Raw genomic sequence first — 24,129 nt, 5'->3', positions numbered from 1 at the left:
GACATCACAATCAAGAGGGAGGCCACTCCAGCATGGGAGTCGCAAGGAGCAGCTGGGGAGGACAGGGAGGAATCCCTTGTCCCATGTTTTTCTGTGTCCTCTGCTTTTAGACAACAGCTTCAAACTTGGTCAGTACTGACCCCCGGCATCTCTTTGGGGAGAGCTCAGGAAAATGCTTAACAGTCCCAGAGACCCACATCGGAGTCAAACTTTCTGGCATTACATTGCAAATAACTCCTGTTTGTTTTTTCTTCTGGTTTATCGCTGTCCCATGGTGGGGGAAGGGAAGAATAACTGCCAAGAAACACAGTCAAATGCTAATGCAGATGGGACGTAAGAAAGCATTTTTCTGCCCTACAAGAAAAGAGGAGCTCATTTAGACATGAAGTAGGGCTACCTGCCTGGATTCATTTCATGAACACTTGCCATTCTTAACAGAACAGCCAATCTTCAAGAACTGCAATTTTTAACCATACCTCCTACAAATGTATTAAGGCTGGTAGCTCCATGAATATCATTGCCCTTTTCTTGCTCCAATTTTACCACCTGCCTCCTTCTTAAAGGGGGCCGTAGTCAGGGGTGGTTGCCTTTTCGTGGTGGGAGTTTAAATGTATCAATGGACATTAAGACATCAATAAAATTATTCCCCAACAAGCACCAAGCATGCGAAACACTAACCCCAACTCAATGGCCTTTGCCTGGAGGGGGAGGCCACTGGGAGCCTGCAAGGAGCCAAGCTCTGTGCAAGAAGCATGGCCCACAGATGCGCTGATGCCACAGTTTATGGAGGGATTATTTTGACCTTCTTCAAAACTTTATTTACTGCACTATTTGTGCTAGTCCTGAAGTCAGTTCAGCCTTTTTTTTGCAACTAGATACTGCAAAAACATGGTGGAGACTACCCCCTGACAAGCTATAAACTGTCCTAATCCTGCAGACGTGACCCGGAGGAAGAGTGCTGAGGAGAGCGGACAACACAGGCCCCTGCTGAAGCCAGGGCCAGCATAACCCAGTTAGGAACACAGAGACTGGTGTTACTGACACAGCCAATCAGTAACACCGCTCCTACTACCACATGTTGCACTTGAAAATGAGCTTTCTACAAGGAAATTACACCAGCAGCCTGGGGTGAAGCATGCAAGCCAGCTTCCTAAGATAGGCACGGCTGAAAGAAGAGTTGTAACGGCCTACGAGAGGGAAGCACAGGTATAGCAACGTTTTTAGGAGCAGTCACACAAAGGGCATTGAGCAAGTAGCTGTCATCACAGTATCCTTAAGACACAATAAACCACACTGAATTTCAGCTCTATACTTCTTCGCAAGATGTATTTTGCTAAGATTCTTTATGCAAGACTCTTCAGAAGTAAACTCACAGCACTCATTTATTTTTTAAGAGATATTAGAAAAATATTGCTTATTTTCAAGAGCTATTTGTCTTTAAAGAGACATTAGAAAAAGATGTAAGTGATGTTTCCAATTCATATATACATATAAATAATTTCACTCCGTAATGTTCAATGAAGACCTTGTAGTCCTCCCTACTCTCTGCTAAAACATTCCCTTAAGTCTGACTTTTGGCTTTTCCCTGACGGATATAACACTCCTGCCATACAGAAAGCGTAACCTTTCAGAATGAAGAGCTCTTCACTAGAATTACGGCAGCTGTAGACAGAAAGTGAAAGCAACGGCATCGCAGGCATTAAATCTGAGCAGTACAAGATGTTCTCTTCCCTTCAGTTTCACTCCCTCTGATAGCGTCTGGATAACTGAAAAGGCTCAAAGGTTATCCTAAAAACACAAGCCACTCTATGTCTATGGATTTTTTTTTAAAAAATGTATTTCTATGGAAGTAAAAAAAAATAAATCTGAAAAATCAATTCTTCTTTCCCTATCAGAAAGTACACAGTTAGAAGATTTTCCAGTATATGGAAATATTACTAATGATTGTGAGAAGGTAAGGTGGGATAAGATACTTGGAGGTGCATTTGTGAAGTAGGTCACAGACTTTCCCCAGAGCTGTGAAAAAACAGTTGTTCCCCAAAGAACACGTACATGGTATCTATTTCTCTTTTCTCTGCAAATACAGAACTGACAATTTTTTTTTTTAAAGCTATCTTGTACTTGTGCTTTGCTGATAAAGTTTTAAAGTATTCCCTTTGTTTGCTAACGCTGCTGCAGTTCAGAAAAGCATCAATCACCCTGTGTGGCCAAACAGATATGCTGAAATGAGACCATATGCTAATTTTAGGATTCAGAGAACTGGGTTCTGTATTTGTCCCTGTGCCAAGACTGTTCCAGGATACAAGGAAACATGATCTTATTTTAAGGAACAGTACTCGGGAGCAAAATTCTGCCCCTCAGTCACAGCTTGGACTCGCCCTTCATATAGGATTTTGCATATAGGACCACCTTTTTCAACTATTCCACTGTGGATGCCCCTTTCAAAGCTAAGTACATGTTTACCCGTATGTACTCTGACCAAGCCCTGCTTGGAAGACAAACTCATCAGAGGCATAGAGACTTTTCCTGGGTAAGAAAACTTGTTAGCCTCACCTGCCCAGAAATACTTCAGCAATGTGAGGTTGACACTGAAACACAGACAACTGAACTGCACTTTACTTAGCTGCTCCAATTTTGGAGATGTGAAATTCCCCTGCCCGCAGCCCACAGGGAGACAGACTTCTGCCCGGCGCATTTCCCATCTACCACAACGAGAAGGGAGAATCTCACCATTGATGCTGCAGAAGCAGAATTAACATGCCATCTTTCTGATAACCCCAAATTATGCAATATCTGTATCTTTCTTGGAACCAACAGCAAAACACATAAAGTAGGATTAGTGAACAAGGGAAAGCGGGCATAGCTCTTCTCAGAGGTGCAAGGGTTAAGGGTCCAGAATAAAATCCTGAAGATCTTGGAGTTGAAAACAGATATGAAGCAAGAAAACACATAAAACCCTGTAAGAGACTTTCTGGATTCATTGATAGTTAGACAGCAAAACCTACCCTTTCTGGTCTTTTAATTGACATGTAATGGCACCTCTTGCATTCCCTAAGAATACTGTTAGTGATATCCTGTTGAAGAGGGAGAGATGAGGGAAACATCACAACTCTGCTGGCAGATTTGCTTATCACTAAGCGCCTCTTGCCTTGCACTCCCTTAAAGCATACCCCATGGCCCACTGCTCCACAGACCCAGCTCCTGCCTTAGCTGTAACACTTGATCCACACTGTAGCAATGGCAATATTTTTCCTGCTCTTTCCTAACACTTTGGTGGCAGCAGCAAAGACACCATGAGCATGCTATATCCTTCCTGTCCATCACCAAGAAAAATAATTCAATGCAGGCAGGAAAGGTGGTATCTTATTTGCTCAGGTGTCTGTAGGAAGGAGGAAACTCCATCAAGACAGGCCGGAAAGCCAACAGTTGGAGGGAGAGCAGGCAAGGTGGGATGGTGCCGGTCCTGGGCAGACAGCCAGGCCTGGCCATTAGGAAGAACCTGTACAGGCAACCAAATGTGGCCAACAGGACCATTACCGGCTGGTAAGGGGAAAGCTCTGTGAGGTGGTGAAGCACCTGGGAACCAGGCTGCAACAGCTACCCAATTTCCCAAGCCCCTGCTTCGTAGGGGCCAGGTTGTGCTCACCTCAGGCTGTAAGGAGGTGCAAGGTAGGTGGAGGGGGAGAGAGGCAGTCGGCAGGCCCTCCTCTCGTGCTGCTGTACCCAAGAAAGATACACAGAGGTAGAAAGAAGAAAAGCCCTTTGTCCTTCAAGGGACAGAGGGTGAAAAACACCAACCAACCCAACATTCCCTGGGAAAAAAACCCCAAACAACAACAAACAAAACAAAGGCAGCAAATACCTCAAGCCTGTATTGAAATCAGCATTGCAGACTGCCTGAGAAACATGCCCAGGAAAATGTACAATGGGAACTCATACTGTATATAGAGTGTGTTTCATCAGCCCTATAGCATTTCTGTTCCACCCAAAGGGTGTTAACATGCCCTGGCTGGGATTCAGACATTACACATCAAAACAGACTCTTTCCTTTGGTTTCCATGCAAAGCTTATTATCCCTCACCAGCAAAGACATGAGTTGTTATTTTGCAGTGATCTCAGGCACCATTAAAGGTAGCCCTCGGATCTGCAGACTAGAAGTGCAATGAAGGAAAGCCATCTTATTTCAATACAACAGAACCAGAAGGCTGGTTTTTTGCTTCTGGACTTAGCCATAATGAAACAACACCTCAACCTCTCAATACCTGCAATAAAATTTCCCTTGCACTGACTCCTATGTCGAACATTATCATGACACTTGAACAACACGATGCCTGTGGCTGAGCCCATTCACTTCTCTGGCATCGCAGTGACTTACATCAGCTGGGAACTTGGCCCAGGCTTCCAACAAATACATTTGTTAAAGATCATTTCCGCAGTACCCTTGCCATGATGATCATCTGCACATACATCAATGTCTGCAAGTCTGGTGACAATACAAAATTACTGCTTTACTTTCAGCTGTAAAGGAGTACTTTGTTTCCTCAGGGTTTCTTTCATCTGTTTCCCAGGTCTTGCATGGAGATGCCAGATTCTGGTGGCATCAGGATGACAACTGGTCTATGCAAGTGATAGTCAACAGCATGTGATTACAGAAAACTCTCCCCCTGCCACCTCCTCCAGGAGTCTGAAAAGCAGACATTACTTCTACCTGATTTATTTTCGTCTTAAGCTTTGTGTTACATCTGATGATTGATTAGGATCTGTCTTTACTATCTGGGATGTCTAACTATTTTTCCCCAAAAGCCACCTAGAAGAGAGGTGGTGACTTTTCAGTAGAGAGCTGTACTTGACTCAGGCAAATTTGGGAACGGCTTGTTTACAACAAGAAAACTGCTGGCACGGTTGTCAGGGAATAATTAATTCCTTGCACTGGGGAGCAGTTATCCCCCAATAAATCAATTTTACTCCAGAATTAAGTGCTCACATACAAATCCACTCCCGAATACCACATGTGCTGGCTGCTGCTGGGTCAGTCAGTATCCACAGAAGCAAAACTCTGCATGTTCTTGAAAGCTGCCAGGAAAACTCAGCATTTGACACCTGATTCATAAAGAATTTTCCAGCCTGGTGAAAACTAAAAGATTATTAAGGCTCAAACAATTATCCACAATCACTTCTTTTATCATACTGATGCAACTCAACAGCATTTTTTTAACTCTCTCCATGGCTCTGTTACACCAACGCTCTTACATGCTCTGTGACTAGGTTTACAGGAGACATCCCTAAAACTTTGAACAAGCACAGCATGTTTCCTACATGTGTCCCTCTGAAAACAGCGGAAAATCACACATGCAAGTATCTGCAAGATCGGGTTCTTAAATTGTAAAAATACTTTTTAAAGCCTGGGCAGACTTCATCTCCATGTCCTGTCTAGCATTCTTCTGCCTAAGTACAGGGTCAGTGCTTTATAGGGTGCTATATATAAGAAAAGCAGCCATCGTAAAACAAAAGTCCTTAATCTCAATGTTCCACACTGGTGGCTTGTGAGGTTCCGACTGGATTGCAGAGAAGACAATGACATTTTAGAGGCACTCAGAGAGGCAGAAAAATTATTCCAGATAGCTAACACTGAGAAATGTGTTCAAGGAAGAGTTTTCACATTCACTGGCCGTGACCTGCACCTGATGTAATCCACCTTGCTCGGATTGGGCTTGTTTCTCACAGCTACCTTTGTTTGTATAACATACTGTTCTGCAACACACAGCAAAAACTATTTGCACACTACACTAAAGTGCGATTTAATATTTGCTTAAAGCTTTCATTTTATTGTCTGGGCAAGGGCAGTTTCTACCACTGAAGTTAATAGCTAACCCACACCTAAACTTTTGCTACCCGAACTTCTAATCGCTAGCGCAGCACCCAGAACCAAGAGCAAAAAACATAAACTACCTCTGCTTAACCTCACAGTGAGCACCAAAACCAGCCCTTTCAAGAAAGCAATTTCTGCTTTACTTCCAAGAGAAGGTATTAAAGCAAAGTATACACTATTTTGGATTTGTAAAGAACACTCTGCCGGTTACTTAGATGCTTTCTTTACAGACAGACCACAGCAGTCACAGACTTGGGGGCTGGGATCCTCTGAATCATCCACACTGCGAACTGGAAACATGTCTGTCACATGCACTTATTTACAGTTACAAAAATAGCACTATGAAAGAAGCAGATGTGTTCAGCACAAAAAATAAATTGAATTAGCTATTATAGAGATATTGCCTGACACTGGAGAATTAAAGAGAGAAATGTCTTTCTCTTGTACATACACTTGAAAGGCTTGCACTTAAAGAGTGCTAAGTATGAAATGTTTAATACTGACGCTTGTTGAAACGGTATGATGTAATTCTCCTTTTTATAAAAATGCTACTTTTTCCACTGCCACAGGAACTTCTTAACTCATTTTCATGTTGAGATATGAATAGTTAATAGGATCGGTTACAAGATGTGCTCTTAATTTAAAGTTTTTGTGTTGACCACAGACCAACAGCATTGAGACAGCCTCAATTTCTGATCTGCAGCAGCTATTTCTATCTTGGAATTCCGCTTCCTGAAATCCTACTGAGCTAAAGTGAGACCACTGAACTCATCTTCATTTCTCATCTAAGCCAGATAATATTATTAATGTAAACAAAGCTAGTGTTCATCAGCTTCCCTCATCAATCTCAAACCTCCAGAACAGTTTCGGCATCCAAAGAATTTAGTTTTTATACGTTCAAATGTAATGTGTGCAAATGTGTGAGAATCAGACCTCTGGAATTGAAGTCCTTCATTTCACCCTAGTACAGCTTCAGCAGAGCAGCGATTGTCCAAGCTTCTCCTCAACATCCAACCTTTTTCTCGATATAGCCCAGGAGCATGCGTCTCTACATATGAGAAAGATATTCATTCAAGACTCCACAGCCACCCAATGTTTGGCCATCTTTTGACTAAGTCACAGGCTAGTTCTCAAGGTCAAAAAAGACCTTCTGGCTGTTGACTGATCTGTGGAAATGGAGTGAAACCGTTCGCAGTCATTTCATGTCATCAGCAAAGCTGGTATCAGATAACATCTTTTGGTTACTGTGGATCTGACCCAGAACTAAGTGGATGATCCCAAAGGTGGGGAGCAAAAAAAAGCCCATCACATGTGTTATACCCGATCCTATTAATAACTCAAATCTCAACACGAATAAAATTCAAGCTCACCTACCAGCTGAATAACACCCTTTCAACATACTCGATGTCATCACCTCCATTGTACTTTCTGTACACATTTGCCACATTGCCACAGCATTTCAAAACGTTACTTCCGTGACTGAAGAAGACACCGCCTCCCATACTGTGGGGCCATTGCCCAGACCACTGGGTGGGAAAACTGGTACCCGGATAAACCCGGGAGAGCAACTCCTACTCCCTACTGTGTAGTCTGCTAAAGAAGTGCTGTCATGCAGAAGTTGAATTTACTGACAGATGAAACAAATAATAAAATTGAAATAATTTTTAAAGTTCAGCTCTCATGCTTCTTTGTTCTGTGTTTATTCTTTCATTTTTGCCAACTGGGAAATGAAAACCAATGGAATCGGTTTCACTTTTGTTTATATTTGGTTTCAATTTTATCCTCAAGTTTTGCTTTCATCTTTTTCATGTAACACTGTTGGGATTTCAGATCCTGCAGGAAACCTTTCAGTAATTTAAAAATATTAGTCTCCTACCCTCCCTTTTTTCCTACTGTGGAATTATTTTTATTTTAGGTAAATTTTTTAAGATGCTGTCACAATTCTGGAATGCATTTGGGGGTGGGGGGTGTTCGATTTTGATTTTACAAGTTTATATGCCACATCCAATTAAATTCAGTAGTTCAGTATTTTCCACTGGCTTCATCTCTCAGTTGCATATAATGTACGTTCACACGATTGAGCAAAACACCTTAAAAGAGCAGCCAGTGCACCAAATGCACAAAAGCTCACATCGTGAACCAAATGCAGGTTATATATATGCATGAAATGCCCCTGAAGACCTGAACTTACTGATACCTTAATTTATTACAGAATAAAGGCATTATCTTCTTTAGATAAAGCTGTAAGAGGTTTGCCTGTAATGCTGTCAAGCACCGTGCAATATAAACAGGAATATTACAGTACAGACTTTGTCTTCTGTGCACTCATAAAGTCCTTCAAGTCACATATATCCCTCCATATATGTCAAAAAGCAGAACTTAACCACACTTCAGACTTTTTAAAACAAAACCTATGAGCAAATCCTTCCTTCTTTTGTGCTATATCAATGTTAAGCATGTAAGTCTTTAAAAAGTACTTAAAATAATTTTTCAGCAAAAGGGAAATGGTTAGCCAACATCCACTGTCACGTGCAGTTCAAACTAAGGGACAAATTTAAATACTCTTGCTTTTGCCACACCTTGACTCCATTCTTAACACCAGATATGCTGGGAGCTACAAACCAAGCCTGTAAAGGTTAGCTGAAAAACTATCAAACCATAACCTGCTCTATTCTTTAAGGGCCAAGAATACGGAAATTATTAATTCCAAGCTCATCTTGAAAGCTAGCAACCTATATAGCAACAATTGAATGTTAAAATAATTTGAAGTTAGAATTGAGTTCTGCACCTTGGGTGAAACAACATGCCACATGCAGGCAGATTTGCTCCTGGACGCCTGTGTCCAAGCTGCAACAAGATAAAACATCTGCCCTGTACTAAAGACTGCTGTACAATTGTTGCAATCTGCCCCCAAGCAAATAAAGCAGTCAGAAGATTTCCAATATAGACAAAGGCAGCCTTGCACTATATCACACATTAAGAAACCAAACCTTACTTTACTGCTTACCACTTCTTTATTTCTCGCTAGCTCATTCAAAAAAACAGTAATTTCTCATCAACTTCCAAGAAATTGAAAAGATATCCGGCACCAACTGGAAGAGCAAGTTTTAAAACTGTTTTACAGTCTGTCAACAAGAATTGTGTGCTATACAATATATTATCTATGCTATAGACAAAACATCTGATTTTATATTTTTATATACATGTAGGTATGCATGTGTGCACACACACACACATATATATATACATGCAGACATTAAACTCTTTAACTGTTAACATGCATTCCCTTCCAATAACTGTTAATAACTGTTAATTGCTGATTCCAGTTTTTCCTACTGGCTATTTTAATCTATTCTAATCTTAACACAAGAGTTCACACATAGTGAATACAAGGAAGAACCTTCATACAGTTCCAACAAAACTTCTGAAAAATACCAAGGGGAAATTATTTAATTACACTCAATGATTTTTTTCCATAATGTTATTCATACATGAGAAATATGCAACTTAATAAATCTGTTCCTCTCATTAACTGTACCCAGAATCTTTTTGGCTTGCTTATTTGTTGTTTTGCTTTTGCACTTCTGATCTCAAAGGACAAACCAGAAAATGTTTTACACTAATCAGAGTTTATAGCACCATAAACTATAATAAAACTTCCGTAAACACTACCTTATGATTTATGCCCTCAATATCACAATCATTGTAGGCCTTTGAAGAATCGAGTTTCAAAAGGGCAATCTTTACAAACGAGTCACAGAGATAAGTAACACGTGATTAGTTTTACCTCTTTACCTACAAATGGACCATGACTTTCAATTTAAGACCGACAGAATATAAATTGAGGTTCTAATCCTGCAAACATCAGAGGAATTTTGGTGGGGTACCACTCTTATGCAATATTAAATGCATACAGGATGCTCTTAACCTGACTGTAATTTATGTCACGTTAACAAATCCAGAGGTAACCAGCACAGATTAAAGAGGATCATCGCAGAAACATTGTTTTGCTGGAAGTTTCATAAGATCTTATGCCACAAGATTCACATAACAAAGGGCATCTCTGTGTTAGCTGCAAATGGACCATAGCTTTTGCTTCTCAGTGGAGTTTTCTATTTGCAGTTTTCAGCAATAATTCTTGATCAGCATCTGCAGTAATTCTTTGTGGGCAGTCAGTGCCCAGAATTTGATATTGAACTGTTCTGACTGCTAAGTTGCACTGCAAGTTTCTCTCCAACAGACTGCCTGATCACTTGTGAACCCATGTAAACTCCTGACATACACACAGTGGCCATAAGCACCACAATTTATGTACTGCAGGACAAACACCTCCTGTTGTTTTGAAGCTGACTCTCAATTGTTTTATCTGGGTCACATTTATCTTATCCCTACTATTATTTATTCACTTTCTTAGTGACAGTAACAATATTAAAGAACATCCCCAAATCCTCTTCAGTCACTTCTTTTCCAAGCTACCTACACTTTCACAAATGCTCTTTCATACCCTTGCTTGTCTTTGATGCCCTTCTCTGTAGCTCATCAACTTTCACTACAACCTTTTTGAGATGGGGGAACAAAAATTGTTAACACTGTTCAGGAGAAGGGAGCAACATGGATTTATAGTGGCATGATGGTGTTTTCTAGTTCTTGTTTTACTCCTTCCTAATAATTCCTAACCTGGCTTCTCCTTTATTAGCTACTTCTGGGCACAGAGCTTATTTTTTTATAGGATTATCTGTGTTGTATGATCTTTTCCTGAGTAAAAAGTCAGTTCAAACTTCATCCTTGTGTATAGAAAATTAAGATTGCATTCCCTTCCATGTGCTTTACACTTACATTGGTCTGTACTAAATTTCATTTGCAAACTTACATCTGGACTTTCAATATGAGATCCTTCTGCAGTCTTTGCAGTTCAGTCTTCGGGATTTTCATGCTCCGAATGAGTTAATACAACCAGCAAACTTGTCACATCACCACCTATCACTTCCTCCATCCGCTGAACAGCATAGACCCTGGGCAGACTCGGGGGGGGGGGGGGGGACCAACTGACCATGACCATACAACCCGGAGCAATCTAATCCCACTTCGAAACTGGCCCTGCTTTAAGAAGGACTGTAGCAACCAGACCTCAACAACAGCTCAGCAATGCCTTTGGAGAACTCCAGAAGACTCGCAACGCACAACTCCTCCTCAACAAAAGTCAAGCCTGGTCTTTGTCAATGTATCACATTTATACCCATGCTCGCTAATCCCATTCACTAATCCCTAGCAAACAAACAAGCAAACAAAAATGACCACCCTGGAGTTCTCCAGTCTCCCCAGAAACTCTGAAAAACTCACAGCTCATTTGTCACTTTCTATTTATTCTTGGCACCAAGGCAGGTCTACGCAAGTTACACACAACAGGCAATGTATCAGCAATTTCATATTTTAAACTCCTTCAAAACTCTTCAACAAGTATCACCTCCTGCCATCTACTTCACCCTTCTCTAATGGTTCATTCTGATACCCTCTCTTACGGACAGTTCAATCTGGGAGAAATCCTCAAACATGCTCACTCCTTAAAAAAAGAAAAAGCCTCCTGTAAGGCAGTCTCCTTGAACTCTTCCTCAGTGAAGCAAGGCTCACAGAATTTGTTTCTCTTCTGCTATGACTTTATCTTCCTTGGGCACTCCTTTTACGCATGGATCACTTATCAGCAGGCTTCCTGCTTTTGATGCATTTCAAAGAGGATTTACTAATTGTTTTCATGCCTTTAGCAACTTGTTCCATGACTCTTTTTGGCCTACCTTATTGTGTTTAACACAGATTTTATGTTCTTTCCCACCTTTCCCATTTGGAGGCAAAGCTTTAGCTTTTGAAAGATGTCTTTTTACTTCTACTGAGCTCCTTTATTTTGCTTGCCACCCTGCTCAGCTTTTTTGGTATTTCTGAAAGATGCCATGCAATTTCTCTGAGCCTTTACTATAGTGTCTTTGAAGAATTACATGCCACCTGAAAGTATCTTACACTTTTGGCTGCCTCTCACCACTTTATTCATTTTTTTCCTTACTTTATGAAGATTTACTTTGGAAAATTAAACACTGCCACAACAACCCTTGGCTTTACTGCTTCTGAAGTCACACTTGGGTCTAAGTACATTATGATCACTGTCATGTCATAGCTGGTTGGCATTTTTAACCTAAAATTCTGAACGTAATTCTTGCTGGCCAGGACCTCGTCCACAGTTGCTACCCATAGAGCACCCTTACAAGCTACACCTAGGAAGAAGGGGGTTTTGGCAACTAAAAAGTTAGTATCTGGGCAAATTTCATGTTGGAGCATGACATAATCCATGTGGGGGCAACTGAAGCCTCCCATTATCATTGTATTTCCTGCTTCTGTAGCTTCTCTATTCTCCCTTAATATATGACAGTTGTTGTCAACATCTTGGTCGGGCAGACAGTCATATAGCCCTCATCTCTACTCTTCCTATACAGACCTAGAACATCAATTCATGAGATCCTGTGTTACTTTTCAAAACAACTATTTCCTCTTTTGCAAAAAGTATCCCACTTCACGCACGTGCAACCCACTCTGTCCTCTCTATGCCATCTGTAGTCTGTTTCTACAGTATCTGAGCTTCCACAAAGTTTCTCATACTCCAAGTATTCTATCATGGTGATGTTTTAAGACCATGAGCATGATGCGCCTCTTCGAGAGGATGTGTCACAGCAAATTTTACATTCTTCACGTCAGTTTTTTCCCACTGTTTGGTTTTTAAACTTATATTAATATGTACATAGTATATATAAATAAGTATGCTTTCATTTAAGGCATACATAGCCTGGCTGCAAATTTATTTACATACAGCCCATTCTTCTAATGTACACTCTTTCTATTCCAAAAATATTACCATTTCCTCTTGAATCTTAGCTCCATTTTTCTGCATCATTTTCTCAACTGTGCATTAAGACTCTGCCTCTTTCTAACTTCACCTGGTCCTACATATCAAAGACCTCCATGCCAGCATGTTACTCCTCGTACCTCTTAGCTACTCCTTTCCATGTAACGTGGCCTGTGATGAACAGCTCTTCTCAAGAGACTGACTTTACAACTTCTGAAATCTGTCACTTTTGTAGTCAGAAAGTAACGGGTGGCACCACAAAGATACGTGTCAAATATAATGGCTGCCTGCTCTAACTACCTCTGCCAACCAGCTGGGACCCCCAGCCTCAGAGGGATAACACCGGGGTCAGCGGACTGCCACCTTGCTGTGTCTGTACCTAGCTGAAGAACTGCAGTCTGGCACACGACCACGATAAAGCAATACCGTGTCAAAGAAGTTGGCACTCTCAGACCTTCCACCACCATTTGCCAGTGAAGAGGAACCACTGCACACAAGGGGCACATGAAGCAATTCCACTGTGGGATGCTACTAACAGGGGCCAGAGAAGGACACTGATGTCTCCGAAGGGGCTGCTGGCATGGAAAGATTGCAATTCAGATGGAAACCATCCGCCTCACAGATCAGTTCTGCTACTTTTATGTCACTGTTTCCGTATTAGGGTGAATTTAAATGTTACTGCTCCACTCAACTCGCTTTTTATGGTACTAATGCAGACATTCTGTGAAGGTTATTATATGCAAAGCCATTAAGACTTAAATAAAATAACTAGAAACTTAAACATGCCGTATTTCATCTCCAGAAACTGAGGCTGTAGTTTACAACTGCTCCTACATTCAAGAGACTGCTGTCTTCAAGATCTTAGCATGGTAAGCTGGGCTATAAATTATAAACATTCACTAACCAGGAGCAAAGTTCTGCACTCTGAAATTCCTTTATCTGAGCTCTGTATCTAAGTAAATAAGCCTCAAACACTCTGTTGTTAAGGTGCTCACACTAATCAAAATGGGAATTAAAGACCCAAATATCTCTGGGAATCTGGGCTAAGGGATCCAATTCTTCAAGCACTTGCAACTTTGACCCCAGACACTGCGAGAGGCTTGGAATTTGACCCTCTGCGCTACACACAAACCCCCTGTTCATAAATTTCCTCCGGGGGAAGACGTCCAGGGCTTGCCCCTCCACTTGCTGGCGTGGAGCAGGCCAGCGCTCTGCAAACCGCCACGCAATGAGGCGCGACGCGGCTGGGCTGCCTGTACCCACAAGAAAGAGGCTATTCCTGAAAAAAACAGAACGGAGAGCGCGGTTCAAGGCTGTTCAGTGTCCAGATGATGGACTGGCTAACGCTGGATTCATTAAGACCATATAGTAGAGGGGAAAAAAAACCCCAGAGATGCTTGCTTCGTAGAGGTGTGTTTACTTTAAGATCTAGATACAGAAGCGGAAAGGCCTGCTGCACAGGAGCGAGGAAACACCACCGCCCATCAGCGGCCCTTCACAGGACTTCCTCCTTCCGCTGCTCCCACAGAACCCACCCGCGGCGGCCCGACTGCCCTTCAGGCCCCGCTCCATCTTGTCGCGCCTCCCTCCGCACCGCGCGGCTGCCGTTCCCTCACAGGGGCAGGACCCACCCCGGGCACCTCAGCCGCCATCGGGTGGGGGACGACTTAACCCGCGGAGAGGCGCGAAGGCCCCGCCCCGCCGCTTGTGTAACGGACCGGCCGCGGGGCGGGGGAGGGGCGGGCGCGGGGGGGGGGGGCGGGGCCTCGAAGAGGCCCCGCCCCCCCCCCCCGCGCCCGCCCCTCCCCCGCCCCGCGCGGCCCCGGGCACCCGCGGGGGCAGCGCCCCCCCCCTTCCCAGCGCGACCCCCGCCCGCAGCCCCTCCGGCCGCTCCCGCTCCCCCCTCTCTCCTTACCGGGGCTACCGGCAGCCTCCAGGCCCGCAACAAGTGCGGGGGGCCCCCCGGCCCGGCCCGCGCCGCGCCCTGGCCCTCCAGATCCAACGCCCCCGCCTTTGTCTGCCCGTCGGAGCTCCCCACCCGGGAGGCGGCGGGTACCCCCCTCCTCCGACCCGCGACCCGCTTCATCTCCGCCGCAACACGACGCTGTCTTCCCCCGCTCCCCCGACCCTCCGCCCCTTCCCAAATGCAACGGCGGAACCGGGTTCGGCCCCGGCCGCTGCAGCCCGACCTTTTGTTTTTAAACCGATGCGCATCGCCCCGGGAGCCCCGCCGCCCCGCACGCGAAAACAGCGGCAATGCGGAAAAAAAAAACAATTGAAACAGAAAAAAATAAAAATTAAAAAAAAATAGGGAAAAAAATTACCTTGCCGGCCCGTTTTCGCGGCCCTTATATAATTCCTCAAGGTTACCGCCGTTGCCAGGGGACGCGAAATGGAAATGAAAACAGGCGCTGAATAATCGCGGGAGCAAAACTAAAAGTTAACTGCCTCCGCTCGGGCGGAGAAAGGTCCAGATCGAAAGCAAAACAAGGAGAGGAAGCGGCGAGGCCGCCGGCGCTTGGAAATCCCCCCGCCTCTCCGCCGGGCCGGGCCGGCCGCGCAGGCGGCGGGGGCAGGGCTGCGGCGGCGGGCGCGGAAGCGCGTTGCGCCCGTCATCATCGCCGCGGCACGGCACGGCACGGCAGGGCACGGCACGGCACGGCACGACACGGCACGGCGCTCCCCCCCGCCCCGACCCCGGCAGCCGGTTGTCCCGGTTAGCCCCTTCCTCCCCGCAGCCCCGCGCCCCGCTCATCCCGGGGAACCGGCCGATCGTTTCGGTGGTGGGTGGTTTTGGTGCTAAAGGTTCTCACGGGTGCTGCTATAGGACCACGGGCTCCCACAGCATCTTTAAATAGTTTTCATTCGAGGTCTGACCTGCACGTAGAAATCTGACATTTTATTCATAGCTTGCCTCGTGGCTGCAATCCCTCCCACGCCCAGTAAGTAAGGCGCGGCGTGGGGGAGAGGGTGTCAGCCCCACGCAGGGCTGCCTCGAGGGCGGGAGCCGCCAGCCCCGGGACAACTCCGGGCAGCAAGGAGCCGGGGGGGGGGCACTGCCCCGGGATGCACAAGCCCACGGCTCACAGCAGGCTCTCCCGGAGACCTTGGGGGAATCCCTGCAAGTCAGCTCCACCAGCACGGGCTGCATCACTCCCTGCGTCTCTTCCCCCCTCCGCTGAGGTGGGAGTCGTGGTTTCGGTCTGGTACACAGCGTGCTGGGACTGTCATTGCCTTTCACAAAGGGCTATGTCACAGTCCTACAACGAGGACAAATTTCAGACCACGTCCTTTGAGCCCAGCAAGTCTCAAGCAGCTGGGTTACTTCAAGAGAGAGCTCTTGGATTTCAACAGACTTTGCAAACTGCCGTTGGTCATGGAGTCTATGTAGAGACCAAGGGTATTATTCTGCAAAATTTAGATAATCCCAATGCAAACTACAGCATATAAAATTGACTGAGGAGAGGTTGCAATACGTCATTGCTAGCCCTACCCATAGATGACGAAGGAAAGGCCCCAAGCACCGTGGGATATGAAATGTAGTCATTACAAAAGGTTGCTTATGGAGAGGGAGAGGTCTGCACATCTTTCACATGCACGCATGTCTATATGTATGCTTTATGTATGTACATACATACATTCAGGTAAGGAGGCGGTATAGCTACGTGTGCAGATACATGATGCACTGCCATCAGCGGTGGGAGGAATGTTGGGACATGAGGGGTTGTGCAGTGGGGAGCACAGGGGGAGGGTCAAGGAGCGGTCTGCTCCTTGGTGGATTGTAAATGGAGAGGGAGCTGTTCCCCAGGTCCTGGGTGCTGTGAGGACCCTCTGCTTGTGGCAGCCCTGGACATGCAGAGGACACTGAGCTAGTGACAGGGTGGGGAGTCCACCCTCCTGTTTTGGAAAGTACTCTCCTTGCACTGAGGAGAACATAATCACAGAATAATTTACGTTGGAAGGGACCCATAGATGTCAGGAACCCACGACCTCTCAAAAAACACTGAGGCCTAGCAGGTGGCTGTGGTCCATGTGTGCACTAGTGAATTAGGAAAGGGCAAGGGAGAGGTTTTGGAAGCAAGATGTAGGGTGCCAGGCAGGATGGTAAATTGCGCATCTCCTCCAAAACTTCTCCAGGAACACTCACAGCAGGGTGGAGAGGTCTGCACTGATGGGGAGGGACACAGGTCTCCAGAGCAGCGGCGCAGGAGCAGCAAGGAAGGGTCATAGTCACATGGCAGATACTCCCAGATACTTCCAGAAGAGAAGAGACCAGAGGGACTGATTTCCATGAGGCCACAGTGGAATGAGAATGAGGGACCTGAGATGCCTGGCTTTGAAATGGCATGTTGCCTGAACAGATGTGTGGGGAGAGGAGATAATCAGCAGGACACAGTGGTAACAGGACACAGCTTGTATAGGAGGGTCAGACTAGGCTGTGGCTAGAGGGAAAGGGGCTATACACTCTATGCCAAAAGAAGGAGTCAAATCAGCCAACTCCAGCTACTAAAGCTCAATTTTTATACACTTAAGGTCTAACTAGGAAAATGTATTAAGTTGGTATTAATAACTCTCTGACCAGGTTGAAGGTGGTTACTATACCAGGTGTGATTAGAGAGCAGTCAAGTGATGGAAAGTGAGAAATTTCTAACCAACTTGTTCCCACTCAGAAATAAGATCTTGCAGTCATAGTAACTCTATGGAAGGATCAGTTCAGTGCTTGGAAAATGTCACAAAGTTGGTGGGATGCGCCAGGACAGAGAGCAATGGAGAGCACGGGGAGAGCTGCAGCGTGCCTGCCTCCAGCGGCTCTCGCCCATGTGTTACAGAAATGGCATAAATCCAGAGAAGAGCAACAAAGATAACTAAAAATACGGAGTGACCTCAATGTTAGAATGATTCAAGGATTCGAGTGACCAGGATTATTTAGGATGGAGAAGTGATAACCAACAGAAAACAGTCAGATGAGAGAGAATACACAATCATGAATAGAGAAGAGTAGGAGTTAATTATTTTCTTTCTTTTCTAATATAAGAACTAGAGAGCATCAAGTGAAACTAGCAGGTGGCAGATTTAAAGCAAGCAGAAGGAGGTGGATCTTCATGCAGCAGGTAATTAAACAGTGGGACATCTTGCTTTGAGGTGCCAGAAGTTCACAGAGGATCCAAAAAAGCACCTACACATATTCACAGAAGAAAAAAAAACCCACGAGGTACTATTAAATGCAAAGATACCCACTCTGCCTCAAGCAGCCCCCTAAGCCACGAATTTCTAGGGGCTAGAAGCTGTTTGGAGGATGCCCTTGTCCTAAGCCTTGAAAAAGGCCAGACAGGGAATGCCTGCAAATGGCTCAGGACAGGAGAGGTGCCCGGTGCTGCTCCAACACCTCCCTCCGAGCAAAGGGAAGAGTGGCTGGGGCTGACTTTTGCAATGCTCAGCAGTTGTTGTTGTTTCTAGTACGTGCTTTTAATTTGTTTACAGAATGAGCCAGCTGTGAAAAAGACTGTAGTTTATGTATCAGCAGATATTGTGGGGAAAAAATGCTTACCATCATATTAATAATTTAGTATTACACTCGGAGGACTGCTTATTCACAAAGTGGCAATGCTGTGAATGACATTAATTGGTTTTGGTCAAATAAAACACAGTTGGCTTCCTTGAGAAACACTAGCCAAACCATTGAGCAGAATCTGTAGCTCGCTCTTGCCATTTCTTCCCACCACCTTCAGCTGATCTCAGTACGGCACATTCAAGGATCTCGATGGGGCACATTCAAGGCATTAACAAAAGCATTTCCCTCCTCTTCTAGCATCACAAGTTCACAGGATATACCAGAAGTTAAATCTTCTGTTGTGATTCTTTTTTTGATGTTGAAAGGTAATGGGAATGGGCAGCTTTTGTTTTCTAAATTTAACTTTCAGCAGTGACTCATTCCCTCCAAAAAGAGACTTTTACCTCTCATGACTTTGCTGTTTCAGTAAGACCTGGCAGTTTTAAAATTGGAAAATTTAACCCAGAAGCATCAAATATCCACAGCTTTTTCTCTGCAAAATTGCCAAAGTTTGCAACGTACTCTTTTAATCACCTTCCTTAGGGATCCAACTACTGGAAACAGTTGTTTCCATTAGCATTCCACCTTTCCTTCCCAAAAGATCTGCTATTCTGGCCTAGCCTTCATTTCTGTGAGAAAAAACTTGAAATCAGGAATCCTTTAAGTTCCAGAGGGTAAATAAGCCATCCAGCTTGTTTTTAAAGTTTGATAATATTTTTGAAAAGTTTAATAATATTTATGAAATTTTCTCTTTTTGTTGTTGTTGTGGAGCTTCATACTGTCTTTAAGTGGAGCTGACTATACCATCATTTTGGTTCTTAAAACCACTGTCACAGGCATTGTGACTTTTTATCTGTAGAACAGGAGTAGTTGAAATTTCTCATGGAGTTGGACCCCAAGCTTATGTACTCACCCACAACTGACCTGTTTATTTTTTTGGTACATTAAAGTAGGAAAGCTCTCCAGCAGAAACCATGTTGGTAATTTGTATTACAGGCCAGTGCTTATCAAGAAAACAAATCAGTTGCAAGAGTCCTATAATTCTTACTTTAATACTATTACCCGTGTCTTCCTGAGTGCCGACACCCATTTTTAATCACGATGCACAGTGAACTTTATTTTCAATTTTAATTTGTCCTGTGAAGAACATTCTGATGCTGATGTAGCACTGATATTTTTAGCTACAACATAGTAATGGCACCTCTCTTATAAAAAAAAAAAACCAAACAAAACAAACCACAAGATTTCTGATTATAGTTAAGAATTTAAAGTATTTGCATATTACTGTAACACAAGTACTCACCCCAAATGTAATGGAAAAAATGTTGCCTAACACTTTAATAATTTGTAATTCATTCCTCCTCTCAAATGAGTTTTATTCGTTGGAGGGGGTTTTCTGTTTCATTTACTTTGTGTTTATACTGCTGTAAATAAAAGGACTGTCTGGTCTTCGGTGTTTCTGCAGTATTCTAGAAGTATTTATGTTCATGTTAATGTTCATAGAAACTAAAGCTTGTTGCTCCTTTGCTGCTTTTGCTGTGGCCCCAGCCTTGGCAAGGGGAGGGCGACAGGCAGAGGAGTGGCCATCAGGAAGCGTCCACAAACTGTCATGGGTGGAGCCCTGGAGATCCAGCTGGATCTTTTCTTCCTTACCCAACATCTGGGGGGAAAAAACTAACTCACTTAAGTCCCAGCTAAATGCAAGGACATGAGCAATTACTCTCGAGTTCAGAGAAAGTCTTCACATGCCTGAAGTTACATGTGCACACAGGAGCGTGGATGGGTAGAGCCTCCCGGCTTGCCCTCTTTGCCTTCGTTTTGCCCAGGTTCCTTAACTCAACCTTTTTGAGGTCTTCCCTCCTTTTCTTTCCTGCTCTAACACCAGTGCAGGGTGTCATGTAGTTTGGTCAGGCTGCTTCCGTGGGATGTGGACCCCTGCCTGTTCCTGGTGGGGCTCAGCCATGTCATCTCAGGGGACAGAAGCATGGCCTGAGGGCCTCCTGGCCAGCTGCAGCAGGGACCCATCCACAGCAGCAATGCTGTATGCCAGCAGCACAACCCAACGCTATTCACAGCAGGAGGAGGGAATTTGCTTAACGCATTTCAGAGCAAATCCATCCAGGGGATAATTTCTTTGTCTTTGGTTGGGTTACGTCAGCAGAGAGACCTATCCTTGAGAGGCTTAACAGCATGTCTAAATTAGTGAGTACTTCTCAGCTCTCATATTCCAGCTGTGCTGATCTTCTGATTGCTAAGAATTTAGATGGTGGGAGTGTTGCTTTGTTTCTATTGGTAATAAAATTAAAGTAATAATTACAGAAAACTGTTCCAGGATGGAAAAATCTATTTGCTCAAACCAGATCTCTGAACAGTAACTTCTCTAGCTGGCAAAATAAAACTTTTCCATCACAACTCAAAGCCTCTTAACACTTTCAGTAAAGGCAAGTGTCCTCATTAAGGTGCTGCTTTATCCAGCCCTTAGTGAATTCAGTCAGAAAGAGACAAGAGATAAAATAATAAGCTACAACAGACATCTTTGCTACTAAGGAATTTTTATACCTTCCCAATCATATTGGTCTGGCTGCACCCAGATGCTCCAGGAGGACAGGTAGGTGGGAGAGCCTGTCTTCTGAGCAAACAACATACATATGATAGAGAACACTGCCGAGGGCTAGAGTTCATTTTACTCATCCCTGCTTTTATTTGGCTGCAGTACTTGAGTCCATCGCTCTGCCAGCTGAGCTGCTGTACACAGTTCATTTTTTTTTACCAGGAGAAAAGAGAAGGAACAAGGAATTTGCTTAACACCAGCATTGTGAGACGGTTTTAGTTACTGACGTCTCTTGGCTCTCACAGCAAACTTTAGGGAGGAAAGCAGTCCTTTAAAAACACATACAGCAATCTTGACATTTCAGGGTTGGAGTGGAGCTTGGCAGATAAAACCTGGACAGGAGCCAGGCTGCTTCAGCAGAACCTACCTGAAAGCAATCCTGCTTAGCCCTGCTTTAATAGAGCGTTTCGCTGAAGTGGAAGCTTTTATGGCAATTTTCCCAGTGAAACTGAGGTAGAATAAAAAGATAAGTGATATATCGCCTATTGGCTTGACAAAGCAGAACAAATACTTTTTCTTCTGGATAATAATGAGATATTAAGAGCTTTGCTTCATATCATGTGTAAACACAGGCTTTGATTTATTAATTCAGAACTTATTTATTGTTAAAATCAGGTCAATTCTCTTTGTTGAGGGAGAAGGGACTTTTCTCTTTTCACTTTCTGTTTGTAGTGGATTTTCACATATAGAGAAGTCTTTCCAGGGACACTCATCACAGAAATGCTCACCAGGCACATTCACCCATCAATCACCATCTGAAGCAGACAATGCTCTTCTGCAACTCCTGCCAAGGTCCCATGGCTTTGACAGGGAGAAAGGTCCCACCCCATGCTAGGGCCATTTTTCTCCCCTCCTGAGCAGAAGGACGGGAAGACAGAGGGAGCTGACCCACCTGTGGGACCTTCCCCAGGCCACCCTGGGCATCACCTGGCACATGTGCCTGCATGGATGAATCAACATCCCACCTCCCATCCCTGCCTCCTGTGGTCCAAGCCAGTGCACCCCTGTGCTGGGCAACAGGGGTCGGCAGGGACTGTTGCCCAGCTCAGGAGGAGAGGCAGTTGCTGGGATGTGGCCACCTCATCAACCCCCTCGAGGATGGCAGAGGCAGAGAGGTGCCAATGAGGGAGGTCCTGCTCAGAAGGTCTCCTGCTGGCAAAACAGGCAGTGCTCTGTGTGCCCCACAGCTTGTCTGACCCTCTAGCAGCCTCTAACGCTACATGTCTGGGGGGCTACTTAAACATAGTTCGAGCCTTTCCTCTTTGGTGCACTCCCCAGCCCAGGCTGTGTTGGCCTGGGTAAGCCCAATGTGACTCAAAAAAAAAAAAAAAAAAAAAAAAAGAGCCAATTATAAACATTTGATTTAAGACTCTTCTACCTTAAGTTAAAATGGTCACTGCAAGTTACAAAACTATTTCCAAGTCAGCACCCTCTTTAGCTTAAAGCTTTGGCTCTTTTTCCTTTCCTAATCAGTGTTTAATTATTAACAGTAATAATTTTTGAAAAGAAGTAATTTTTGGATAATGAGTCCCATCTGTTGACTTCCTGCATGTATTTGGCCTGGCAACACTGATCTCCAGAGAGCTTCTCCATAGCCTCTGCCCACCTAACTGACTGTCCTTCCAAAGCAAGAGCAGATACAGCTTCTGGATGCACTGAACTAGCTGAAGCTGAACTCCTCTGTTGCACCTTTGCTGCTAGCCCGTCAAGTCCAGCAAGTTCATTTTCTGAAAGGCAGCAGCTGGCCCTGCTGAGCTGTTTCTGGAGCACAGCTCACCCATGACTCATCTCTCCTGCAGCCCATCTCGCTGCACTTCTCTTTTGACAAGTCATTTCTGTCGCTCTGACCGTTGCCCCACTCTCAGGTTTGCTAAGCCCACATAACTGAGGAGAGACTCAAGAGGCAGGCGGATAATCAGTATCAGAGGCTGAACAAGAAACCTTTCATGGCATAATAAAAGCCAACATCAATTTTAAGTCATCTGTTCCCAGAATTTGCCATTGTTATTGGGGTATTGATGGGGCTACCAGGGTATTGATGGGGAAACCACCTTGGGGAAAGCTGCTGAAATGCGGCTGAAAAGGTGCTGAGTTGGTATTTGAGTGCAAGGGATCTCAAAACCCTGGGCAGGGTTGCTTTATCACTTTAAAAGAAAGAGGTTGTGGGAGGTGGGGGAAGGAGGAAAACTGTTGGCTATTAATAGAGGATATGAGTAGGAGCTTTATTTTGAATGGCTTCTTTAATTAGTGACATGCAATACAGAAGCAAGGCTTGCGATACACTCTACCTGCTGACTTCCCAAGTGCAGATCAGAGAGAGGCAGACAGATAAAAAACCATTGCTATGCAGGGGAGTTTTAAATAGGTTGAGCTAAAATGCTCAAATTAAAAACTAACCATGAGATCAATCAACCTTGATCTTCAGAGAGACGGCCTCTGAATGTAGGCTGATGGAGTCAGTGCCAGCTCAGACTCAGGAAATTTTAAGTTGCCTTGCCTGCCCACCATGAGGTTTCCCCATTACTCTTAGTTCTCTCAGACTTTGTCTTTTATGTCCCTGTGGACGATAAGCTCCCAGAGATGACAGCTGTCTCGTCTTTGTCGGTTTTGCAGTGCCTGGTACAAATGTGTCTTGCTTTCTCAGGAACCCTGCTCTTGTATGGTGCTACAAGAAATAATTTTGCTCTGTACAGTGGTTCTCCAGTAGCACAATTTATTTGCTCTTGTGTTTTCAGTATCTCAAAGAAATAAACAACAACAACCACCAGAAGCAGCTATTTAGGTGATTTAAAGCTAGGAGAAGGCTTGCTTCCTTAGCTCTGTAGGTCATGACATGACACCTGGACCCATGAACCCAAATGGACTTCAGCGGTACATTAAATTAGTGGGACTATTTTGAAAAACACAACTCACATGCCTGTGGTTACTAGTTGCCTATTTGCACCTTGCTTTAAATAATTACATGTAGTGTAGCAAATCCTTCTTCTAATGAAAGAAGAAAGGAGTACTCCACAGGCATGCATGTTAGGGCACTGATAAGCAGCAACCAGCCCTGCAGGAAAGTTCTACTATGCAGATATGAAAAGCAGAGGTGAGGGCAGACAGCTGCCAGGCCCAGGCAGAGCTCCTCTCTCAGCAAAGTAGTTCTATGGCAATGCTGACTCACCTGCTCCCTGTATAATAGAGGTGGAGGAAAAGCAATTATGTATAAT

At 44.4% G+C, this 24,129-nt stretch overlaps 1 protein-coding gene across 3 annotated transcripts in view; it reads right to left on the bottom strand.

Annotated features, from left to right (window-relative positions):
* The window catches only part of IRF2 (interferon regulatory factor 2), a 43,565-nt gene extending 28,214 nt beyond the window's left edge, over positions 1-15,351 (bottom strand). For 2 of the 3 annotated variants that reach the window (XM_074822750.1, XM_074822751.1), the window contains exon 1: positions 15,080-15,350. The gene's annotated coding sequence lies outside the window, so the exon portion shown is untranslated. Of the gene's footprint in view, positions 1-15,079 lie in introns of all 3 variants that reach the window. The other variant, XM_074822752.1, reaches the window with a different exon arrangement.
* Between the last annotated feature and the right edge of the window lie 8,778 nt (positions 15,352-24,129).

The sequence above is a fragment of the Strix aluco genome, chromosome 4, assembly GCF_031877795.1.
Source record: "Strix aluco isolate bStrAlu1 chromosome 4, bStrAlu1.hap1, whole genome shotgun sequence".
NCBI classification, from domain to species: Eukaryota; Metazoa; Chordata; class Aves; order Strigiformes; family Strigidae; genus Strix; species Strix aluco.
The sequence above is the reverse complement of the archived record's forward strand: the minus strand, read 5'-3'. Positions and strand labels throughout refer to the sequence as shown.